The sequence below is a fragment of the Ambystoma mexicanum genome, chromosome 2q (genome assembly GCF_040938575.1).
Source record: "Ambystoma mexicanum isolate Mex_15411 chromosome 2q, UKY_AmexF1_1, whole genome shotgun sequence".
Lineage (NCBI taxonomy): Eukaryota > Metazoa > Chordata > Amphibia > Caudata > Ambystomatidae > Ambystoma > Ambystoma mexicanum.
In genome coordinates, this window is record NC_090924.1 from 474838355 (window position 1) to 474865178 (window position 26824).

A 26824-nucleotide genomic window follows, 5' to 3' on the forward strand; every position below is an offset into this window, starting at 1 on the left:
TCCTGTTGCAAGCCTTGCTACTTACCTTGGTTTGGTCTTGCTTTGTGATTTTGTGCTTTTGGGAGGGGTGGAGTTAAGCTGTAAATTGCACCCCTCTCTAGGGCACCCTAGGTCCCCTTGTGGTGACCAGTCCGTTGGGCCTATATTTGTAAAAACTATTGTGCTTAGTTGAAAACAAAAAGACTACTCATTTAACTTTACTGTAACAACTACTCACCTGCATCCTTCCTCCTTAACCTTGTTCACTGGACCACCAGTGCTCTGCTTGACTCTGTCTGTAACACTGAGTATAGGGTTGGACTTCTGAAACCTGGTTAAGCAGGGGGTAATTTAAGTTACCAGCATGTTCGAAACGTTTGCTTACCTATTAGAAGAGTTTTAACATTGCGTTATTCCTACTTTGATTTACAGTGTGTCTTCTTTTATCACATTTGGATTTAAAGGATACAACCATTTATTATAGTTTGATTTAAAGGATAAAACCTCTTATTCTGTTGTTCATTGACTGTGATTTTACTGTGTATACTACTTACTTTGCTTAACAGCCTTAACCTTGGTGTGTATATAAAATGCTATTTGTATATAAACTAATGGTGGGTCTATGTATCTTTGAACTACCATGCATGCTCTGAGTCCTGTGTGCTTACCTACAGCCTCTTCCTTCCTAGAATAGGCCTTGCTACTCAGCCATTGCTTCCAAACATTTTGAGTACTTCAGGCCAAATCTAAGAATTGGAACCTGTACATGTAAGTGTGAGTCTTCTCTAGTCCTACCTAAGGTGGACCTTTGTAAAATTCCCTAACAACTCTCCATACACAGCCTCTGACTTTTCAAGTTTGTTATCATAGTCCACAAAGCTATCAGTGGACTTCTTGCTCCTCAGTACATGTGTCTCTGTCTATTCGCCATCTTCTTTCTTTCACTCCACCTCTGCACTCAACCTCACTGTGCCATGTGCCATTCCTCATCTTGCTTCCACTCTTTCTCCCTTCTTGCACTGCTGCATTGTAACCTGCTACCTATCACAATCAAAGCCAGCCTGACAGTGGATCTCTTCAAAGGTCACCTTAAACTTCACTTACTTAGTAAAGAGGGAGATTTCTCTGCCCTCTTCCCCATCCACCCAACCTAACTCCAATGCCTCTCTAGTGCCACATAAGAATGTAATTGTGTATAGTTGTAAACTACTCCTCTTTAGTTTAAAGTACTTGTCCTACCTCCCCCCAGGTTAATACTACCTTTGTAAGTCACATGTTTCTTATATTTGTTTCTTTTAGGTCCAACATTGTTCACACTCTCATAAAATGGCTTATCACTTGTTTTCATCTTTGTGGTATTGTACAAGCACCCATATGGGTAATGCCTCTTCCATCTGTAAATGTGTTATTGTAAGCAATGTATGAACCAAAATTGTAAACCCATTGTCATCCCTGATCGTCAAATAAATACGAACACAAAATGAGCACCAGAGGCCTTACATTATGATCATAAGCATCTCAAGCTGTTGAACTTGGCCCTCGGCTTCAGTTGTGTGCCCTTTCCTCGGCTACCTTCTTCCATAATGCTTACCGCATTGGACTCTTTCAAGCAGGAGGTGAATGTAAGTGTTGAGTATGTTCCATATCCGAGAGAGATGTTTTCCTTGATATAGCTCCAAGATGCTTCATAGAGGTGTCCACGTCCCCACATGAAACTCCAACTCCCCACTGCCTATCACTACCTCTTGCAATGTCTGGAATAAATGAGATAGATATTTTGAAATAATTACATTGTTTAAATAAGGAATAGTTTCTCCACCACCCTCCATCCCAGGCATCTCTTGCTGCTTCCTCTGATCCTGAACCAAAAATAAAAATCCACACCCTTCCCAAGAGATTCAGAAATGACGATATCCTCAGCTGCAATCAACAAAGCAGGAGGTTGCAGATCTGAGCCCCGAACCTAAGAAGTACCACTCAGCTGGTTCTCTGCCCGTCCCCTCCACTGCACACATCTCCATTTAATGTCTCATCCTGTCCTCGTACCACTACATATTTAATTTCTTGAATGCATCTCATTTCGAATATCCTTTTAGGGCATCAATAAAGCACTGAGTTGAGAAGATATTGGGGAAGGTATGTTTGTAGTAGTTGATATTGTACTCTGGCCTTAACCAGGGATTTGATTAAGTAGTCTTTGACCATTAGTGAGCAGATCTCAGCTCTCATCTCTTCAGAACAAATAGAGAGCATGTACATTGTGAGTGAATAGATTCAGAGATGGATAGAAAATCCAATCAAAAGTCCCCAGGGTGCAGAGAGTATGACTTGACTGTTAAATAAGGAGCATAATGTGCTTTAACTACAAGCAATCACTCAGACAGAGTGCTCTTCTCCAAGAGCAAAAATAAATACATTTTCCACCAACACACAAGCAGATGACAGAGGTCATTATTAATTTTGAAGAACTTGTCAGAAGAAAAAACACCATTTAGTCCTTTTTTGCACTGGTTTCACATTTCTTTCCTGTTTATTTGCTTATTGTTCGATTAATTTGTACATTTGCTTCTTCCATTTTCATCAATTGTGTATCCTTTTGTATTGCCTTCCCTTTTCCTTCATTGCTTTCTTGTACTATCTCAGGTCTTCATGAAGAAGAACACTTTATCCTTTCCTTTTTCCACTACCACCCTCATCGATACTGAAAACAATGGAGAAAAGAACATCACAGGCAGTTACATCAGATAGATGAAAATGTGGTCCCCTAGTTTTGTGCTGGTGAAGTCACCACATCATAACTTACACATATAAACAGCTTGTTTACAGAAAAAATCAACCTGCCTGCAGAATTTTCACTGAGGGCCTCATCACGAGTTGGGCTGTATCCCGACTGGGATACCGGTTACCTTTATTTGCATTAGTGCCCACCCGTCCGGCAGTATTACTGTCAGATCACAGATTGGGTGCTAAACGTTACTCCCCATTCCCCATTGGTTCCAATACTGGTGGTAATTGCACCGAAAATGGGCATTTTCCCAGCATGTTTACCCCCAGCTAAATGCTAGGGTTAAACAAGTCGGGTTCGAGATTGAACGGAGGATAAATGCAGCGGTAACCCTGTTAAGGTGCATTTAAGGGCTATGACCAAACTCATGATGAGGCCCTTAAGTCTAGAGCACACACAATCATTCACATTAATTATATATATATAACTCTGTTCCACAGTAATGTGATGACACTTCTAAACAGCACAATGTACTTAAATCTTTGCATTGCCACTTTTCAGCTAGTGTGTTTCAATATTTTGCACAGCATAGTCATACTACTGACTTTCTTTTAATAAATGACAGATTCTTCAGAACACTTTATTTTCTACAATATCAATTAAAAGTATTGGTATCAGAGAAAAGTTACATCAATATGAGCATGTACATTTTAATCAATCCCCCTTAGGTGTTGATCTGGTGCAGTGGGTTCCTAGCATTTGCATTCAAATGAAATACAAGCTCTGGTGGGTTGCATCAAAATCTACGGGCTTGAGTGTATGTAGCATCACATAATTATGGTTTTCTGAAAGTACATCAACTCTCCCTGCAATGATCTTGGTTGATTTGGGTGTATCTATTTAAGGGTCCTCTCACTTCAAGACAAGGTCATTGCACAAATTAGAGAGTGCATTTGGCATTGCATCATTCTCTTTGGGAATGGAAGTGGTTCACCTAAGCTATCGTTCATCCCAATATACCCTTTTAAATGACTAGGCTTTTACACGTGTTGATTTATGAATTCTCAGTCAGGCTTTGAAGCGTGCACCTCAGTTCATAGCACCAGTTATTGGCTATAACTGTGAAAATGCTCAGTGTTTAATTTAATTGGCGTTGGTTGCAAGTGAATGTTCACCAGCACAGAAAGACTCTAGGGTTCCAGTTTAAAACTACCCTTTCTTTGGCTTCTAGCAGAACGCAGGCTTCATTTTACACTAGCATGCTTCAACATTCTACTTGCATTCACTTAGTTAGGGCTTATCAGACAAGTTCTATTTCTTCTACACCAAATCAAATCCCACTTGTGTTTGAATATAATAAGAAAGCAAGCTGCATTGTACACTAAAATGCTAAACAATCATATTTGGAATCAGTTCCCTCTAGTGGAATTCCTCCCCAGTTCCACCAACTCCAGGGACCTAGCAGATAAATTAGTGCAAAAGACGTGGGATTTTTTTATACTCACTTTAAATACTTCTTTTAAAGCAAGGAGCCAGCATGCACCCTCACTGCCTCTACGTAATCTCCCCATTCAGCGAGGCCCTCTGCTCTCCACTTTATCCACCTATGGGAATCAGGTCTGCTTCAAGTAAAATCTTATTCGAGCTTCTTTTTGGAGACGGTCCATGGAATCTTCCATTATCAGATCTTATCCCAACTCAGCAAACATCCAGTTGGACAGAGGTTCCTTTTCTCCAGTCTTCAAAATCCCAGAGCTCTCTGCCCACTTCATATGGGTTTTAACATATATGCACTCATTTTCCCACAATTTCATATATGCTTCACAATTTCTCATTTGGGAAATCTTTCTATTGGCTTGCTTAACAGGTTGGCACTCCCAAAGAATGTGATTAATTTCATAGATTGATCATATTTTTGCATTTGTGACAGGGGTGGAGCTGGAAAATATTGAATCAGAATCATATTTTATTCCATATCTTCGAGTACAGATGTTTCCCATCAATCAAATATACATTTTTAGATGTGCATGATCAAGCCAAATTCAAGAATATTGGACTTGAATTTCTGCAATGATTAGATTTGATTGAATTATTAATATTTATATATTTTGAATGATGAATAAATAGCAATACATTGCATTTAATTCTGTTTTGTAGGAGGCACTGTCCCCATTTCATAACACTTGTCATTTTTATGCTAAACCTCTGCATTGTATAGATATGCCCACAATTGTTTTTAATGCACCGTATAATGCTAATTTAAATACCCAACTTTATTCTTGTTGAACTGGGCATGCCAAGACTTTTTTCACCATAATGAATCATGTGAGCAGCTCCCAGAGGTGATTTTATGAAGCTAATTAATAACATGAGTGGCTGACAGTTCCACAGTGAACTTTATAGGGAGGCAGAGTTCAGAGTTGACATTTTTAAGTGCAATATTATTCCTTTGAAGCCTTAGGATTGGAAAGCAGCCCTGTTCATCGTGTGACCAACTCAGATCTTTACCAACTAGATGACAATTTATTTGGCTCTACTGGATTGAAAATATGTATATATAAGCTATTTTTATTAGCCCTGGGCACATGATCCTTTTTTTTTATGGGGTTCATTGTGTTCACTTGATGAAAGATAAATAGGGCTGTTTTCCTCTATATGGCTGAGCTAATCCACTGGGGTCATACCCCTCCCCTTTTCAGTAATTTGTTCACACATAGGTTGAATAGAAGTTTAGCTTGTATCAAATTCACTGAAGAACCAGCAAAACAAGAGTTGTAAAACTAAAATTTGAATTGCTACCTGTCCATACTGATTAAAAAGAAATGTATTCCCTCTATAAATTCTAAAAATGTATCATGTAAATATGGGCATTTGATACATTTAAAATATGCTTCTCTTCATGTACAGTTGCGTCAGAACCATGTTTTTGACGTATGTTCTCAAAATGATAGTACTCTAGTAAAATCGCATTACTTTTGGAAAACGAAGCTCTTTTTACATTTGACATTTCACATGCTTTTAATAAAATACATTGCAGAATGAAAGTAAAATCTTGTACAACATTGTGCTTCAATTGAGTTTAAATGGCATGATGATTTATGAAATTACAGGTGAATACATTGGCTGGTGTGGTTTTTAAAGTAAACCTTTCATTGTTAGAAACTAGGTTCTCTTTCTCTACTTATACTTAACTTTTTCTGGATGACATCGAAACAGGCAACTGCTCTTTGCTTTCTCACATTTTGCACCACACTATTTACAGGAAACAGTGTTATTATAGATTTATATGAAGTATTGCTCTTCATTTTACAGGCTCCATATTACTTGTTTGCAGATTTGGTAACGTACATTATGTTTCAATGCATTAAAGTAAAACACTTTCAATACACGGTTGAAGAAAAAGAACCCCATATATAAATACAGCAACATACCATTTCAGCATTTTGTGCTCTGATACCGCAAGTCTCTGTCTCACTTTCAATTTTCTCCCATAGTACCAGAATGATGAAAAGCATATTTCCATAAGCCAAAAAACAGAAAAGCAATCACAGAGACCACAAAAAAGGGAGTGGCCATACTTAGCTTTAGAAACCCAACCACACTTGTGGTAGATAAATACAGATGACTTCAGTCTTTTACCTAGCGACAAAGCAGCATCCCAAAGCCAGCATTGCTGCCAAGACATCCACATAATAAAGACTCCATAACCTCAGCACTGTGCTGCCGACAGAATTGTACACCAATCAGAACAAGCACCAGGCCATCTCCTACTCACATCAGCTTGTAAAAAAGACCCTTCCTGGTCCTCAGGTATTGAGGAAGGAGAAGGATGAGGAGAAACAAAAGGAGAGCAGAAACAGAAATCATAATAGCAATCTCCTCTACAAACAGTGAGTATAAAGGGAGTTGAGGCATTGCGAAGCATACTAGCTGTGCCAAACAGAGTCCACCATCTTGCGCTCCACAGTTGAACACAACAATGCTGCCCTATTGGCTCTTTTCCAAGAATAAGTGTGTGCATGATGATATGATATGATAGGTTATTTATAATGCGCTTAATACCCAGAAGTTTCTAAGCGCGGACCCGGGGATCAAACCTGTGTTGCTCCATGTCAACTTGCTTCTAAGATGAGCACGTTGCACCTGAGTTATTCTCCCGAGACATGATGTGAGAACTGTTCCAAGACTGTCAGTTAAATTTAAGTTGTCCTAGAAGTAGTATATTTCTTGATGGGTACCTTACCTATATTCACTTTTATCTAATTATAATCATACATTAAGAAAACTAAACACACATAGAGAATGTACGACACCTTTCTGGGCACAGAGATGTAAGGGCACTTTGCTGTCACACTTTTGTGCCCACAGATCTCAACTCGCATAACTTATCTGGCATGCTCCTGATTCATGTTAGGACGTGAGGTGTGGGGGGGGTCGGGATGGGGCTTGCTTTCGGGGATTGGATGCTGCTTCACTTCAGGAAGGTGGTGGATGATAGACGAATGGTCAGCCGATTGTTGGGACTTGACTGTTAGCTGAGTTAGATCCATTTTATTTTACACACTATGTGGAGATTATGGCTAAGATTATGTATGGAAGCTTTCATAGTTGGTTGAGACCCAGTGCTTCTAGTTAATCTGTTGGGCCAAACCTGTCTCTGTTCCTTGGGCTGTTGAGAAGTTAATTCAATAAGATGCCATATCTGAGGGTGTGGGAGATCACTACTATTAAGAAGCATGTGTTTTGTAATTCAAAACACATCAAGTGGCCACACACTTGAACGATGCTTGAATGATGTGAGATGGATCTTTTTAAAGTTAACTCATCAGTGCACACTGCTGTACCACCACCCCATCTTGTTCACCAGTTTCTCTTTATAAGTGATTTTGAAACCTGGTGGAGAATCCCATTGAGTATCATTACTGAGTTGTCAATATGTACGTTTTTATGGTGAGAAGCATGCTACTGGCTTTGTTTGCAAAAATACTGTTGGTACTAAGTATCTGTTCAGATGATGAAGAGGTATCAATCAAACCAGTTTGCATAGGTGTGCCAGCTGTGCTTGTGTTTTAAAATGCAAATTATTAGTCCCGGGTCCTTCTGATGGGTACGTTTAGTAGGTTATCTGGATTGGACATTATCAAGTTTTGTGGAATGGAATGTTTGTTTGTCTTGGCATATGCTTCAAGGAGGTGGCATTATGACCCTTGTTAGTAGTGTAGGGAAGGCCCAAAACCTGGTGCGAGTAACATTAATCCAAGGAGCAAAAATGAGTGCATGAATAGCAAGAAAAACAAATGTTATTACATGCAATCTCAGCCAGTAAAAAAGACAGGCTTCATTCAACACATCCTCATTAAATGGCGGTGTATATGTAGGAAAGAGCCATAAGGAAAGAGATGACAGTGTTGCAAGACATGAAAAAACAGAAACACAGTGATCTTATTGGCTAATGCTAATAATGCCATACAGAAAATCATGCATCTGTTAGGCCAAGTGGCCCAAACCTATCCTTGTGACGAGACCAGTTCCATCCCTCTGACAGTGACCTAATGTCTGCGTCACCTAGAGTTATTTGTCCTCATTGGCCCATAGCCTAAGGTTCATTTGTTGCTTTCGGACCCCTCTCCCATTGATCAACCCACCATTGAGTGTCTCATGATGTGCCTCACCCCTCACTTTCAACCAATCCCCCTGTGAAGTGTAGACAGTGTGGCAATAAAATCAAATACCTGATCCCATTCCCGTGCTACTGTAACACTTGGCACTCCCCGATGAATATCACCCTTGTGGCTGTACAGCTGATAGCTGATAGCTTACATTGCGACTTCTGTTTGAAAACATGTTGCATCTCCAGAGCACATCCTTCTCTTCTTTGCATGGGAATGAGGGATCTTATAAAAAACACTACTGGGATACCAATCAAATGAGAATATTTTCGTGAATAAATGAGCTTTGTTTTCCGTGTTTCTTCAGCACCAACTGAATGACCATTCCTTCATTGGGAGCAGTATAGTCACACCCCATTCAACTACCTCTGGCCGCACTTCAGAATACCACGTTCTCATCAACCTGTGTCCTTTCTCTTCTGAAATGCTAGCTAGGGGTTTGAAATATTACTTATAAAATCATCCATTGTTCAAAGCATGGGATCCTACTTCGTTCAACCACTCATTGAGCAGCATTTCACGGCACTTCCAAGGACACTGGCCATATCTGTGCACTAGCTAAGACAAACCCGGATGAAGCCTAATCCTCTGTTGAAAACGGAATATTTCCCGTGCCCTAGTCATCTAAATAACACAAAAGCGGAAATCTCTAATATGGACTTTTCCATGTTAGCAAAAAGCTCTACTCTCTGTTAACACAAACACCTATAGGTTTCCTTATTCATTCGTTAAATAGGCTATTCCTACTTGTCTATTTCACTTCATAAAAGCTTTTCAACCACAGGAGGTGCCTCTTGGACTTCTCACTGCCTGTGAAATGTACACAAACTCTACTCAGCTACTACTTTGCTGTCCCACCTGGCCTTCCCTCTACGTGTGGTGCATACTACGTGCCACCTGCCTACATTTCTTCATAGTATGCTCTCAGAAATGCATCTGCACCTTATACTATACAGCTAACACGTGGCAAAGTGGCCATGCACAATGACACTACAAATGGCCCACTCTCCGTACTATAAGAACTTCCTAAACCGGTACTTTCTCTCATGTTTGGGGTGTTGGACTTGCATCCCAACAGTGGAGCAAAGGGATTATCAAAATTTAGAGCCACTTATAATCTACAAGAAGCAGACACTGAAGCAGATTCACAAAAATATGTTGTCCTCCTGCATGACAACCAGGGCTGGACTGCCCCACCGGGATACCGGGACAATCCCTGGTAGGCCTCTGGCCTGTAGGGCCTCTTTTTGAGCGGAAGGATACAGATGAACATAACATTAAGCACATCGGGGGGTTTTGCCTAGGCTCCGCCTGGGTGCTTTGCCTTGAGTTGGCTGCCACCACCGACAGAGGCAGGCGCTGGATTCTTTTTTCTCTTCCCAGCAGCCGGGCTGGGCCCGCGCCTGCGCATGAGGGCCTCCTATCTGGGCACCGGATTGGAACTGCACGTGCCCTGCTACAGCCCAGGCTGCGCACAGTGCACACATTGGCAGCAGGCAGGTCAGCAGGGCAGGCTGCAGGCAGCTGACCCGGGCAGCATGAGGCCTTTGCAAGCCGCAAGATCGATGTCCATTGACTGTCAAGTAAGCAAGACGCTGAACGTTGCAATGATATCACTATCATTGAAGGAATTTTATCTCGAGATTGTGTGATCTTTTGCTCGAGGATCTCATTCCTCGAGTAAATAACTCCCATGGCCTGCCTCTCCCTTAAGTTCCGTAGTCACTATATAAATTAACTTCCATTAGTAGGTGGGTGCACAAACGGGTGTCTTCCAGTGACTGTCTTCATGGTCAGCCTGTGTGGGCCTAACTGGCATTCTTAGGGATTTCGTTGCTAACAGGGGAAAGCATTTGTACTCCTGAAAACGCTGATGTTGGTATAGCAGCACTCAAGTTGTGCTGTTTTATTGCGGGACACATTAGGTATGAAAAGGCTACAGTGTGTGGTGGTTTGCTCATTCGCCAGTCCCAGAATGCAGCATCACAAGGGAATGGATAAGTGGTCTCGAAGGAAGACATTCAACTCAACGATTCCCTCCCTCCCAACTCACCCCCGCCGCCCGATTTTCTCCCCCACCCACGCTTGTGGATGTACTCACTGGGGGGCCTGCCCAGGAGCATATTCACCAACAACAAATGACAATATTGTTTTTCTAACCGGGTTCACTAACGCTTGTTTTGTAAATATTATGGTGATAAACAAAACTACAAGTTCCAGAATGTAAAGCGCGGTTGCCTGAAAATATGCAGAACTGCCTGAGGTGGGACACTATCCATTTATATAATCATAGTATTTATAAATGTCACTATCCCTCTGTTAGTGCAAGGTACTCACCGCACTGACCATATAAGGTCTCAATAGTTATTTATGTCAGATGTATTGTTTTTTTTTTTTAGTAATGTAGGCTGTCGGGCTGCAGGAAGGTTTACAATCTTCACTGTCCGCTCCGCAAATCAAAGATGATTAGCAGAGGAAGCGCCCAGACACAGGTTTTTGCGCACATAGCGCTATGTTGGTTGAGCGTTCCTTCAACTGGAGGCAGCCTAAGGGTGTTTAAATGCTACAGCGTTGCCCATAGGCAGTGGTTTAACCCATCATGTTATGTTACCCCAGGGGATTTGTAGAGCACTCGTCCTGACTGGTTTTCTGACTAATTTGTCAGAGTGTGTCAACATAAGCTGGTGGGAGAGATGTGTGCTGGAACTTGTGCACACGCTCTGTAAAGATGGTGGTTTATTTAAAAAAAGAGATGGGTTTGTTCGCAATGTGTGCAGAGCCCTACCACAAATACTAAGTGCTTACACCTGAGAGGAACCTATCAGCGGCTTATAATGTAGCGTTTCAGAAATTCCAAAGTGAAAGACTCAAGCTGTGGGATTTACGTGCAAGGTTTAAGCATAACCAGAAACCTTACCATCAAAGCCAGCAGTTTTGGTTTGTGAATAAGTATTAGTCATTTGCCGGGCACTGCTGTTAGATGCTCAGGTACTTGCACCATTTTGAACCTGCTACCATCAATTAATACCACCACGGGTGTGCCTGGCAAGTGCCTTTGCTGATACAAAAGCCCAAACTGTTGGCATTGCCATTGCTTATTATACATGTCGGAGTTATGCGCCCATTTGGTGCAAGTGCGATTAAATATCAGCAGCTGCGCCCAAATCACACGGTCGCTGAATGAGAGGTTGCAAATTGGCTGTCGTGCAACTGTTGCCATGCCGAAAGGGGCTCGCCGTGGACTTTTCCATCCCATACCCGCCCCTTTCCAATACCCCCGACGCACCCTTGCTGCGCCCTGGAAATGGAAGAGGGAATCCGCTTGGGACCTTGGCTCCCAAATGCATGGTGGCCTACTTTCCATGTTTTGACATAAACAGGATCCACCTGTTGCAATCTTGCAGAGCCCCATGTGTTCCATCTATTACCCCACCTGTAGCTCCCGGGGCGTTTAGAATGTGATGCTAATAACTATGCCCCTTTATTCTGGCCATTACCACTCAGTACAAACATCAGTATGCAGCATTATTACTTAAATGGAACACTCCCCACCTCACTCATTATGTATGCTCTTTCCAAGGTAGTTTTCAGACAATATAGCACTAAGGGTGAAACTCTAAAACATGCCTTGTACTGCAAACCCAGGCTCACACACTTTGGGTAAGTGGTGAAGCTGGGATTTGGTCTGAGTCTGCAATTTAGGCACTTAACCACATATCTAACCATCTCCAGTGAATACTGATGTGTGTTAAAGCAGTGTTATCCAGGCCTAACATTATATCATTTTTTAAAAGATTACATAAATAAACAAATCACATAAACCAACCTTCTTAAATATAAATCCTTATAAAAACATGTTAAGCAAAAGAAGTGTGATTGTAGCTTTATTTTCTCCATCATAAAACATGAAAGGCAGCCAACAGGCCAGACATCTGTCCATGGATGGCTGGTAAAGTCAGGGTTTGGGAACGGGAGCAGGCAGACCGGTGTCCATGGTGATCTCCGAGGAGTTGCAATCATAATACTCCTAAAGTGGCCCACCATTGTCTTTCTGGGGCATCACTCCAGCAAGGTAAGGGGGCAGCCTGATGCTGTGAAGCACTGGCCAGGTGGCTCTATGTAGCGTAGGGTACTGCGCTATAAAACCGGATGCCCATGCTCAATGCCAAGCTGCCAGCATAGGAAACTACTGTCTAAAGCAGCACCCATGCACATTTGTGAAAGCACTCCTTTTCCCTGTTTGATACTCATTGTGCCCCCTTTTAAATCCAAAAGCAAGGAGCCAGGAGAGTCCATTCAACACCCATACGCTTGAGGGTGCAGATTGCCACCACTTAGCCTCCGAGAGTCCTTCTTTCTCACGAAAAAGAATCCCAACAGGAAACATTCCTGCCTATTCCTTTCAATGGAAGCTGACCTTTGTGTCGGGATGCCATTTCTGCACCACGACTTCTGAGCAAGAGATACTACAGGGGCATTAGCAACGGTGTAAAGAGGGCCTTTCCAGCAACCTTTTAAGCAAGCATTGGCAATGCCAACCGTTTGGCCTTTTTCTGTAGGCCTTTCCCAGGCACCGCCGTAGTGGTATTAATGACCCATTGTTGGGAGCAGGTACAAAATGGCTCGAGTATCTGGGCATCTAATAGCAGTGCCATCTAATAGCAGTGCTGGCAAAAGCTTCAAACCTATGCACAAGCCAAAAATGTTGGCTTTGCCAATGCTTGTTTTTAACAGGGCTTCCGTGAAGGACACACAGAGTGCTTATGAATCGAGTGGCTGAAGGCAGACTTGGTAAGATATTTTTATTACACCAGTAGCATGTTTACAGCTCCAATTAAGTAATTCCTCCCTAGCTGTACTCCAATGAAATAGTTACGGCTTATAGGTGGTGCAAGCGACACCCAATAGCCCAAATTACAAATGGGAAAGCCCTCTTGAGCTAGTAGCGTAGATAATACACTGCACACTTTTCTCACCTAACATACTGTTATCGCTCTTAAATCCTATGATCTTGAGTGTGTGCCATTTAGCTTTCTTGTACATATCTAGTTTTCAACATTATAAAGTTGTGCCTACAATGACCAGAATGCATATGATGTGAGCCTAACAGCCAGGACTGGCTGATTATTTCAAACCTCACAAGAAAAGTCTTTTAGTCATTGTTTAACACTGCAATGTATCTTTTTTTATTATTTATGTAGCGCATTCTCCTAGCCTCTAAGCGCTCAAACCCATGTTGTACAAAATCATCCTTTTCCAAAGGTTAGCGCCTTGCCCCGAGCGATCTTCCCAGTTAGGCAGGACGTGAATAAAAAGTGCTGTTGTGCAAAAAAGTGAACACATTGTTTTTATGGCAACCAATCGCACACAATGCAAACTATTCTATTAAGTTTAAAAGCAAGGTTTATGCTGTAACGGGGCCCTCCGAGCGAGCTGTAAGGTGCCAGAGAAATGGACTGCTCCCACTCATCATTACACACGTGCACCTGCCATGATCACAATAATGCATTGCTTATATAGCACTACACACGCATAGCTCTCGGAGCGCTGAAACGCTGAATACCAGAAGACATTGTTGTCCCACAGAGCGGTACTTAACTTGTAGAGCTTGGAGTTGATCCTGCCGGGATTCGAACTTGCCACAGCAGGATGCACACAAATATCAAGGGCGAGTGCTTAGCTCACTGTGCTATCCGACCGGTTTAAAGGGATGCCAAATAGGTGGCTTAATAGATACAGGATGGGAGTGGGCTATTACCTACCGCCTGCAAAGCCTTGCTGGAAGGGGCGGACTGGCCTCTAGGGAACTCTGGAGATTGCCCGCTCGGCCTCTGCACCCTGGGCCTCTTCTGTATGGTAATGTATTGTATTTCCACATTTTCTCAAAGGAAAAGGGTTGGGCTTGCGGAAAATGTGTAATATGGGGCCACTTTGAACATTATTTCCAGGGCCTCTTTTGGTTCCCAGTCCACCCCTGATGACAACTGCATTCTGCATGTGAATTTGCCTTGCAAAATGTTTTTGCATGATCAGATTCCCTTCTGCGAATCAGTCCACGTACAAAATCCAGGCGGGCGGGGCAGTGTGGGGGGAGGTAATGATAATGGCCATGGGATATCCCCGTTTTAATCCACGGCAGACATTCATGTCTATTTCCTTTACCTCATGAATGCAGGCATGTGCACTGAGCAGCCCTTTAAGTCTTTTCTCTAGAAATGCGCCCATTGGAGCAGATTTGCAGTGCTTTTTTTGGTGCAAGTGATGAGATGCGCAATCCACAAAGGACGTCTGAATGATTGCACCATAGATACGCTCAGATACCGTTTTTCACCCCATTGCCAAATCAGTGGGTCTCTCTGTGCATTTAAAAGCGCTCCCTGAATTCACAAAAACAGGAAGCATTTTTGAATGCACAGAAATTAGGTCATCCTCCTGCGCATGTTTGTAACAGGTACGGGTGGGGGAAGGGGGATTATGACAGGGTCATTTCTCACCAGGTTACACGTTTTACTTTAAGTGTGACAGCCACAGTTTAAACTGTGGCAGTCACACTTGCTTTTGCAAACCCCAAACGGGGTTTGCAGCAACCACATGGTCACTATGAACCATTCATATATTAGTGTGGGGGGTGCACTGGTGACACAAGTGTATGCAAGGGCGCTGGAAAGCACATCTTTGCACTAATGTACAGCTCCTTCTGAAATGTGCATGTCACCTTTGAGAATAAGGTGACCCGTGCATTCCTGAAAGTAGCACGTTCTCTGTGATCCTTTCGTGTTCCCTACTTTTTGAGAATCTGCCCCCATTGAATTCAGGTATGCAGGAGACTGGCCTCGCCTCCTCAACCACTTCATCTTGGGATGCCAACACATATTCAAATCTCGACAATGCGCGGGAGACCGAAAAGAGGGACAGACTGAGTATTGTGGAACACCCCACATTTTTTTCCCAGATCTGAAAAATGTGTATTTTCTGTCTGTAGCGCAACACATACAATAAGGAAATAGGATCTCAACGCACTTTACAGCCAACGGCCATGTCACACCCCAAGACCCCTCCGTGTATCAGGGATTAGATATGTCGAAATCTAGGGCAGAGAGTTGCACTCACAGATTCTGGTCCAATGTGTATCCTCTATCTTATACATTTTGTCAAAAGGCAGCTTCTTTGTCAGACATTATGCAGCATAAGTAGGGGAACTACTAAAGTGACTGCCATGTCGTTTCTGCAAAATGCAAATGTTGTCAACATTAATTATGGGTTCAAATAATCATATTCATTCAATGATTAGCGAGAATATCCCTACATATTATTTTCAAATGTTATCTCACCAACTGCACAATACATAAACGTTCCTTTGATATTCACCATACTTTTCAGACGTCCACATTTCTGGCATCCAAGCAGCTCCACTACACACTCGCTTTTATTTTTTATCAAAGTCGTTTAAGATAATTTGCAGCTGTCAAATGGTTCACGTACAAATCCCACAAACAAGAAAATTAAATAGCGCAGAACAACACTCTGAGGTTTTTGAAGTGCTGTTGTGAAAAGGCTTTCATATTTGGAGCTTTTTTTGAGAATAAAATCATGGGTCTTAGTTGAATCTGCTAAAACCAGTGCTCGAAGTGTACGAAAAGAAGTAGTGGAGCTATGTTCCCTACTGGCCTGCCCCCGCTCACTAAAATCCCATCGCTGCGCCACCTGCCACACACAATACAAACTCCCAAACACATGTGCCTACTGTTTAAAGGAACGTTCAGTACAGTGCAGTGAAAGTGCAAGTTTCCACTGCTTCCTACACTTTTATTTTACACCGAAATCATTCCGGAACGTTTTCTTTTTCAAATAAAAGTATAGGAACAGTAAAGCTTAATTTAAAAAAGTAGAGGAGCACCGTTCCCGACCGTTCCCGCCGACTTTGACCACTGGCTAAAACACCCTCTTGCGTAACTATACACAACTATAGAAAGACACACACACGCATACATATACCATATTTGTATTTTATTGAATTTATATAGCACTTGAATCCAAAGTGCTTTACATAAGAACTAGAAGAAATACAACAAGCATAAGATGGTAATTGAATCACAACTCGAAAACAGTATAAGGAACAATTTACATTATTGATGAGGTGAGGAGGGAGTGGAGAGAGACAAAGGAATAGGGGGAGGGGAGAGACAATAAACAAAAGGTCATAATTGAAACACAAATTGAAAACGGTTTAAGGAACAATTAACATTATTGGTGAGGAGGGAGTGGAGAGGGACAAAGGAATAAGAGGGCGTGGGAGGGAGGAGAGGAGATGTCAGCGGAAGTATGATGGGAGGCAAGAGGGTGTGAGGAAGATGAGAGGGAAGAATAAGACTAAGTAAGATGGGAGTTAGGATAAAAGGGAAGTAGAGCGGAGGAGAGGGTGTAGAGGTGGAGAAGTAGGAGGTGAGGCAAGGGCAGAGAGAAGTAGAAGAGGAAGTGAGAGGTGTTAGGGGTGGAATGGAAAAGATAAGATTTTAGAGAACAGCGAAAGGTAGGGTAGGAGGGAGAAGAGCGGATGGGTAGGGGGAGGCGGTTCCAGTGGAACGGAGCAAGGAGTTCAAAAGAGCGGGAGGAGGCTCAGGGAGGCGGAAGAGGGGAGAGTAGGAAAAGATCAGCAGATCGAAGAGAACGAGAGGGGGAGTAGAGAGTAAGAAGGGAGGAAAGGCAGAAGGGCAAGACCATGGAGGGATTTGAAGACAAGACAGAGGAACTTGAATTTAAGCTGCGAGTGAAAAGAAAGCCAACCTAGAGAGGTGAGAGAAGAGGAGATGGAATCAAGAGGTGAGAGAAGGCAGAGGGAGCGGATGGCAGAGTAATAGATAGATTTTAGTGGGGAGAGGTGAGAGGAGGGGAGTCCGAAGAAAAGGGAGGAGCAGTAGAAAAGTCTGGAGAAGTTGAGGGACGTGATCAAAAGTTTTATCCATTCCATTTGAGGGGTACAAATACAGCCCTGGTTTTAACTTTGCATTTTGGGACTTTTAGTCCTGGATTTCCCCAATATAAATGCAATACTATAGAGCCAGAATGCAAGCTAAAACCAGGACTAGACTTCCATCTACTGAATGCAATGGATAATGTTGGTATATATGACATACAAATATACACACTTAAACATAAACACTGCACCATATATCTGATAGTTCAGTATGTGTGAAGTCCCTTTTTTGCCTATATTGTGTTATTTCTTTTGGTTCTGAAATTAGCACCTGCAGAAAAGGGAACAGTCAAGTAGAAGGCAAACACACAGGATTGTGGAGGCCCTCGCTGAATTCGGGCCAGCCTGAGACTGGAGGGCCGGTATGGCCATTTCCACCTCTGTACCCGGGCATTAACGCTGTAGTATAGCTAAATGGACTCTTGCTGTTAAGGGCATTTCTCAAGATGGTATTGGTTTAGTAAAGGATCATCACTAAACATCTGGGTGGATAGCTCATGAGTTAAGCACTGGTCTCTCATCTGAAGCATTTTGCATGTTCGGATCCCACACAGGGCATATTAATTGCTTAATTCTTCCAAGGTTAATCAATTGAGTACCATTAAATTGGGATAAGTGTTACACCTGTTATTACAGCACAGACAGACAATTCTGAGCTCAGGATCAAAAAGAGTGTGGAAATACGACATTCTCCCCTCCAGTTTCCAGCATCACCATTCTGAAGAGGGTGGTAGTATTTGAGGGGAGATGTTGTGCTTTCCAGCAGCAAAAGCTGCTAAAATCTCACGTTGTGGGGGAAACATGTGTTCCCGTGGCATTACAAGCACTTCTTACAAGACAGACATGACACTTTTCTAATTTAAGAACATTTTTTTAAACTTTCATTAAACTAGAAAAGTGCTACTGCAGTCTAAGAAATGCTATATTTATTAAGGGAAAAACTGTCCAGTGCAGTTTGAGGATGGCACCTCAAAGGTGCCACATATTAAACCAGTGTTGCTGGGAAGAGGTTCCTCTCCATGTGGCTGCCCTGCGTTCCTGGTGTTTGCTAGGGCTGTTGTCAAGCCATAGCTCAGGCCAATGCTAAAGCTGAGGCCCCTGCAGCACTTTCTTTCATTATCAGAATATGGTGTTTGTAAGGAACGTGTTCCTCCTTCATGGAAGACAACTTTTTTCCTTTACACGCACCTCCGAATCAGCCCCGATGCAGAAGACATCCAGCACGAAGCACTATTTTAAGAACACAAATGATTGTGACGTCACCTTTTCAGCTATTTATGAAATATCTTTGATTTGTGTTCTTATTTTTGTGTTGGCGTACTTTCTTTATATATCTAAAGCATTTAATTGAACATGCAATACATCTCTCCCCCCCCACCCCCCCCCCCGGCCACCAAAGAACTCTACCTGGTTAATTTCCAGCTTCCACCTACCTCTGAACTCTGATCTAAAACTTAAGATTCAGTTATTCAAAGGTGGGTTGATGAAAGCATTGAGGTGCTGAATAACAATTGATGAAAGGACCGAGGTGCTGAATAACAATTGATGAAAGCATTGAGGTGCTGAATAACAAGTTAGCATAGCATCGGCATCCTATGGCAGGTTCACGCCAGGTGGTGCACTCCAAGGTGACAGCTACAAATCTGTTCTTGCATCATGGGTGCAGGGGTTGTATTTGCCAGGATGCTATGCAAATAAAGACATGTGTGTGCATGTACATGCATGAACAATGCTGATTGTTATCATTGATATGTTGGTGATGTGCTCAAGCACGGATTGTTTTATTGTATCATGATAAATATTACGAATGCACAAGTGAGGAGTTGTTGGTCATAACATATCTGCCATGCAAATGAATTATGTCCATAAGGAAGTTGCAATGGCCTAGCAAATATAAAGATTGGGGCAGATTCACAAGGGAATCTGAGTAACATGAGAAGCCAGGTGCAACCTCAACTCCACATTTTGTCCTCATATTTTCCCAGATGCAAGTCACTGATTCAAAACTGGGACTTGAGTGGATAAGGAAGCACGAGCCGAGGGCATCTGCGTGACACTCAGCTATGGATTGGACAGCGATTGTTATGCGGTTGGGATGTAGCCCCCTAGCCACATGGCTTCAATGACAGCGTTTGAAGTGGTGTGCCTTTAGGTGCCAATCACTATGAATGCGAGTGTCACTTTTATAACTGTGTCTCAGAGGTGGAAATGTGAAAAAAGAGAAACACTCATGCTAAGCTGACAAATGCTGCCAAATTGTGTGCAGACTTCTGGCCACAATGACCTTTCCACTACTCCTGGCTTTTGACCAGAGAGACCAGAAGCTGGACAGGCCCTGGCACTTATCAAAGGGAATCCCTTTGTAAATCGGGGTGCACTGGAACACCCATGCCCAAATTGTTCACGTGGGATGATTCACAAAAGTGAATCTGGCCAAGCAAAGCCATCTGCAAAGGCAGATTTACTCCATGAATTAATGCATCTGCAGGGCTGTGGGTTCGGTTCGCTTACGTGTGCACAAAACATTGGCAAGGGAACACAAATAATGTGTGTATTGCCCCACATTTTATCCAGATCTGGAAGATTAGTATTTTCTGCCTGTTGCCACATATGCAATAAGGCAATAGGATCTCAAGGCTCCTGTTGGATATAGAGAGCACATCTTTTGTTCTGCCTAAAGCCGATATACCTACCAGGGCGAATACAAAAGAATGTGACGGTGAGCCAAATACTTGCTAATACCGGTGTACATGGAGAATAGGCAGTTACCAAAGAGAGGTTCTTCTAACAGAAATCAGAATCAGTCAGGAGGTAAGGAACGTGTGAAGTCTGTTCTGGCACCTCATTGCCAGCAACACGTTTGTGTCTGCTTGAATGTCAGCCATTGGCAAGCAACGCTCCAGACTGTCCTAAGTATTAAATGCATTGAATAAAGGAAGGTTTTTGAAGTCTAGAGGTAATTCTGAGTGAAACGCCTGAAAGTGCTAGAGACACTTTTCAGATTGATCTATTATCAATGAATTTTTGATTGACTCAATTTCATTCACTTTTTTAAAACAGTTTTTGTGGTTGGACACACCAAGGTTTAACCAGTTGGTTTATACAAGTCCAAGGGGAGGGTTTAAGAAAGGCAGAGTCTGCTATCTACCACAATGCTCTAAACAATGGGCTTTAGGCTTTGATTACGTTTCTAAATTCGTAGATGTTTTCAAACCCCCCTCATAGTGATGAAAAATGAATACAATGTTATTAAAACATTTTACAAAATCATGTAGGGTCCTTGGGGGGCGGGAAGGAAACACCTCTGACGGCTAAGGGCATCTTTTTATGATCCAACCCTGACCTTGTTAGACGTGTGTGTGTGTTCTAGTGGGTTATTATAACAAGGAAAATAAACCCCACAATCCTAGCTAGGTCTGCCCACCCATGCAGCACCCTAAATACATTGTTTTACAATTCTTTCTATGAACTATTTTTTATAACTCAGCATCCTCTGTGGCAGCAAACCTCTGCACCCATGCTCACACCACAGTACCAGGGAAACCTCCATGCGCTTCTACTCAGAATGACCATTTTGAATGGGGCTGCATACAGATCAGCAATGCTATGCCTTTCTATTCATACTGCTGCAATCTTAACCATGAGTCAAACCACTGGGGGACTCCCTCAAGGCAACAACTAATTCCTACTGGTGCACTGCTGCTCACACTGCATAATTAACCAGAACCTGTGTCCGCCTGTGACTGACTTGCCACCTACAGCCATAGGACGTGGGTAGGTGGTCTGGCTATTGGCATCATCCTAGTTTCTTAGACACAGAATTGTAGAAACGTACTGGAATCAGGTGACCTATTATTGTATTCAATAAGGCAAATCAATCACAAGATCACTATAGATTACCCTCAAAAGGAGAAGCAACGATTAAGTATTTCAAACATTTACTTACACTGAAGGCATTCCATGCCAGGGCCAGCCGCCGCCCGGCAAAGTCAAATTTCCAAATAATGTAGTGAAACATTTTAAAGAAATAATCATTCACAACCCGTTGATCTGATACAACATCCAAGATTATGTTATACGATTGTCCGTTAATTAATGGGAGCTGTTGCAATACTCTACTTGCTCTCTGAGCAGTGGCCACAGGCACCAAAGGGCTACCAGGTGGATGACAGTTTGTCCTCCAACCTAACTCATATGAGGCTATCATGTGTCTACGTTAGAACTCCTTTTAGTGGTTTCTTCAAATATAGTTACTACATTAAAATGTAATTAATTAATTAATCTGTTATAACGTGCCTAATACCGGAGACTGGTCTCTGAGCGCGGGACTGGGATTAAAACCGTTTTTTCTCATTGTTGTCTTACTTTCAAGACAAACACGCTGCTTCTGAGCTATCCCCCTGCGTTGATTGCCATTTCACCGAACATTATACAAGGTTTAATAGTTCTCAATCTCCATACGCATGAGCTCTGAAAAATCTCCTTGTAAAGGCAAGTGCTTCACCTCAGCATACAAATCTAAAACACCCACTGAACGAAAGCACTTGAACAACATTGCTTTTACTGATTCCAATCTTGTGTTTGACTCTTATAAGTGATGTGACAAATCATACAGACCGGTCCTGGTTTTACTCATCTGGCATGAAGTAGGGACATTGAATCATGAAAAGAAAAACATTCAAGGAGCTTGAGTATGACTGCCATATTTCACTATTTTAATTCTGCCATGTCATGCCACCAATGATGACATACCAACATGCATTGCTCATACCTTGTATCATTACATTCTGAATGCAGCTCTGTGTCCCTTCATGTCTGAATGAACCTGTGATAAGCCTACTACCCTCATACTGAAAAAAGACAAAGATAATGCCTATAAGTATCCGGCGAGAGCGAAGCAGAATGCAACACGCATTCTGATTGGCTCTCGCTGGGTCCTTACCCGGCCGGGAATCCCTCTGTCGGGATTCCACGGCCTTTGTGCCAGGCGGGGGGCGTGGCAGCCCCTCAGCCAATGAGGAAGCTTGAAGCAGAGCCATCCCCGCTCCGAGCCTCCCCGCAGCTGAGCTTTTGGTTTTCTCTCCCCCCTTCCCACTCCCGCCCTCCCAAACCCCCTTACCTTCTTTTTGATCCTTTTTGAGGAGCGGACGCACTGGGAACACTTGTGTTCCCAGCGCGTCCGCTCCCGATGACCGCCATGGAAAGGGAAAACGGACTCCGTTTTCCCTTTCCATGTCGGCGGCGTTTCGGGACAAAAAAAAAGCTTTTAGCAAGCAATTGTTGCGGGCCGGGGTACTAATAGCAATATAACCCTCGTGTTGGGGGCATTACAGACTCTGAAAATGCCCCGGGGCCTTCGGTAAGGCCCTCGCTTCGCTCGGGGCCTTACCTATGGGACCCGGGGCATTACCTGAGTCGGTAATGCCCCCGACGCTCGGGTTATATTGCTTAATTGTTGACCTGGGTTTTGCAGTAGCATCACAGATCAGAAAGTCTTGTCCAATCTTTGGCAAGCTCTCCTTAGCTTTTATCTGAAAAAAACTAAACATCTTTTCTGGTTGAAGGATAACATTTCTGCGGTGTAGTCAGCACTACAATTCTATTACAAACTGACAAAACCAAGGGGACTTTGTCTCTCCTTCACATTTTATGGACTTAGTCATTCCTGCAACACTTGGATTTCTCCAAGAAGTTATTCCCAGTAACAATCGGGTAGCACAGAAGCTGTGATGTTTTACATAGAATTTATTTACCCTTCTTTAATGTAGCATCTAACATCTCAACTCAATACGACATTGGTGTTACTCTAATTTCTTCGAGAACATTAAGATCAAGTAAATACTGTGTCCAACACGCGCTGGGATACCACCTTTAGAAAGGGCAGAATAACCGTCAGACCATGATGTAAGCCAAAATACACATCCTTGTAAACAAAAGGTTCCATATCGAACTTGCAAACATTCTTCCAATCATCACTTTTATTGAGTGTCACAGGTTTTTGAAAAGATTTCAATCCTCCAATCGTTGATCCAACAAGTATCTTATTAAACAGAATGAATGATCATTCTTGATAGCTATAAAGTGCATACTCAATAGTCTCTGCATGAGTGAAATATTTTTCAAATTTTCTTGTGATTTTAAAAGCTCTAAACATTAACAACCCCTAGCAAGGTTACCTCTGCCTTTCATCCTTCTGATGATGATACATTAATTACCAATTTCTCTTAGTGGTAATAGTTGTATTTAAGAAACAATGGGCCTCATTATGACCCAGGCTCTAATGGGTTAACGGCGCCGTAAAAGGCTGCGGCGCCGTTAACCTATTAGCACCTAATTACGAGGTCCCTTTGCGGGACCCGACCTTAACGGCTGGTGTAGACCAGCCGTTAAAGTAGGGACCCGCAAAGGGACCTTGGTGCTAATTACGGTGCCGCAATTTGCGGCACCGTACTTAGCGCCTTCCCCATTCCCATTGAGCCCTATGGGGCAAAAATGGGAATAGGGAAGGGCCATGGAGGAAGGGGGAATTACCGTCCCGCCAACCTTGTAATGGGGTGGTAATTCCCCGTTTCTCCATGGCGGAGTCGGTAACTTACCGGCATGGACCATGGTGCTAATAGCACCATGGTCTTCCGCCAGGGTCGTAATGAGGCCCAATCTATTTTACGGTCTTTGGCAAAATTGCTCTTTTAGTAATTATTAATATTCTAGCAAATAACTCAGTGTCAAAACTAATAGTCATAGGTATGGTAAGAAGTCTTATATTTAATGGTCAAACCACTGAAAATGGTCATGATAATCTGTGACTTTGTGAACCGCTGGCGCTCGCTGAGGAATTCGACCATCCGCCATGTGGGTGTGCGTTCGCCTGGGCTTTTTTTTAAATGTTAAATGAAATTGAATGATGGCAGATCGTCCTTTGGAAAATGTGTGCGACTAATCCGCATACATGTTCCTATGCTCGCCACATGACATACGCATAGACCTGTGTACTCTGGGTGGACACAGCCTACAGGCACAGTCCCCCCTGTGATATTCAGTTGGGATTTGACAGGTGGAGTACAAGATGCATCTCCAAAAGGGGAAGGGCCAAACCTTCACCCTACCATGGCCAGTCTAAGTAACTAACAAAGGGTCCATGACAGCATCATGTCCTTTTGTTGAGCCATGCAGCTGGTGGCAGCATTCACATACTAATCAGAGTTTAATTCAAACAGGCCACATGGGGCCTGGCTGCAGACGCTAACAAAGGAGAGAGGAAACCCCAACACCATTGCACTGTGTCAACCTGAAACCAGCTTGCAGGCTCTTTATCGATTGACAGTGAAATGTCATGTCTAGGACAGAGTGTTTACAGCAGTCATCCCGGCAAGGGGACCCCATTCAGAAAGTACGAGTATGTGATTCGACAGAGCCAGACAGCCTGGTCTTGCTGCAGCTTCAAGGGAGACCTACAGCTTTAATCAGGAACCGCATAGATCGCCATTAACCAGAGAGACCCTTTGATCCACAACAGACAGGAAGATGGGTGGAACTTAGTATCACATGTTTTCACCGCTTTACCCTTTCTGTTGCAAAGCACTGTGGTAATGACGCCAAGCATAGAGTACAGGACATTGTTGGTGGGGACCCAGGATTGGTTAATTAAGGTAGGCTTAGGCTACACCAATCCCTTTGGTCCATTTGGCTTTAAAAGAGGGCCAAGCCCCTCTTTGGCAGATCATCTGAAGGCTTCAGCAGAAACAGAAGGAAGAACTCATCATTGGACCCTGGCTAAAGGTACAGTCTGCCTGACATCTTCCACCAGTGAAGCAGGGCCAGGATAGGAAAGCAAGATCCCTCCCGTAAGCATCTTCCAGGGAACGTCAGCACACACCATGCCCTGCTAGGCTCTGCAGCAAGCTGCCTAGGTGGGAAGTGCCAGCGAGTCGCTGAACCAAACCAAACCAAACCAAAATAAGGACAAGGCAGTTGCCCGCAACACTCTCCTCAGCTTTTGCCCATCTGCCTTAAAGAATCACACAAGCCCAGTGAAGAAGTTAGGAGGAGTGCATCAACAAGCATCTACCATCGTCCAGCTTAAAGGAAATTTTCGAGTCAGTCGAGCCCCTCGAGTTGCAACCGAGACACCTTGACCAGTGCTTCAGAACTGCTGAGCAGCACTAAGACAATGATTCCTGATACTGTGCCGACATGCAGGCCAGGCTGCAGCCATCCGTCCAGCATTGCTCGCCAAACTGCCTGCCGCCTGATACCCGCAGCTGTCTCCCATCGTGAACGTTGTCGCAGGATCTGCAAAGCACCCTGAAACCGATTTATCCTGTTGAGCACCAAGAACTCCTACAGTACAAAATACATTGTGGTTCTGTCCGCCTGGTCCTTCTCCGAAGGCCCAAAGTGACATTTTACAACCCATTGCTCCCTTTTACTTGAAACCAAGTATCACTGAACTATTGTGATTAATTACTACACTGACTACCTTCCTGTCAGTATCCAGAGTGCATCCCTTTCCTTCTTTGAAACTGTCTGTCCTCTGCATTGCTTTACAGGGTGGGTTGTATTTTGTAGTGTGCTAGGACTGTCTGTTGTGATAATAATAAAGGAGATATTCCATACAACAAACACTAGACAGTCCCTTTTATCATTGGGTAATATATTTATTTTTTCTGCGTTGCAACTAGTCAACAAACCACAACCTTGTGGAGATAAGCCTGCAGTTCCATCCACGTTACCAAAATTAGACAAGGAGGTTTATAATTTGCTTGTGTTTCCAATCTGTTCAGATCCCTTCTGGTGTACTAGCGGTGTGGGGCTGATTGATGGTTTCAAAACTGATATTCATCCCTGGACCACTGGTGCCCCAGTAGTTGATTCATCACACTGACCCATTCAAATGTTCTTCCAAATATTTTCTGGGTATACTCCTTCTCACAAATCCTTTTTCTTCAGAGAAACACATGTGTACATTTTCCTATGAATTACAATACTTCTTGCAGACTATGCAAAGCTATCCACAGCATATCCAAGATGATATTGTCCAGTGGAGTACTGATTACATTGTAGAATATTTCTTTATCATTCCAGTTTCTCTTTATCTCCAATGCAACAGTTGATGCGTTACTAGACACAGGGGTAATTCATAATCATCCACAGCCCATAATACGTCAGACAATTTTTTTTTCTTGCCAGTGTATCTTGCTTGCACACATTCTTGATATTTTAAACATTAGGAGCTACTCCACAAAAAGTAATCCCTACCCAATGCGTCCATTCCTTGTTACAAAACAATAAAAGTAAACAATGGGCCTCATTACGAGGACTGACTTCCCAGTACCACCGGGACATTACAAGTCCCCGCAGAGAGGGAAGTTAGACGGCGGATTTGGTAAATCCCCATTCCTGTGGAATCCCATAGGACTCCATGGGAATGGGTTCACCGAAGCACTGGCACCATTGTTAACAGTTCCGGTCCTTCTG

General features: G+C 43.0%; 1 long non-coding RNA gene across 1 annotated transcript in view; it reads right to left on the reverse strand.

Moving 5' to 3' along the window:
• Positions 1 to 2514: 2514 nt before the first annotated feature.
• The window catches only part of LOC138568975 (uncharacterized), a 236590-nt gene continuing 212280 nt past the window's right edge, over positions 2515 to 26824 (reverse strand). Inside the window, exon 3 of the long non-coding RNA XR_011303032.1 lies at positions 2515 to 2680. This is a non-coding gene — a long non-coding RNA (uncharacterized lncRNA). The remainder of the gene's footprint in view (positions 2681 to 26824) is intronic.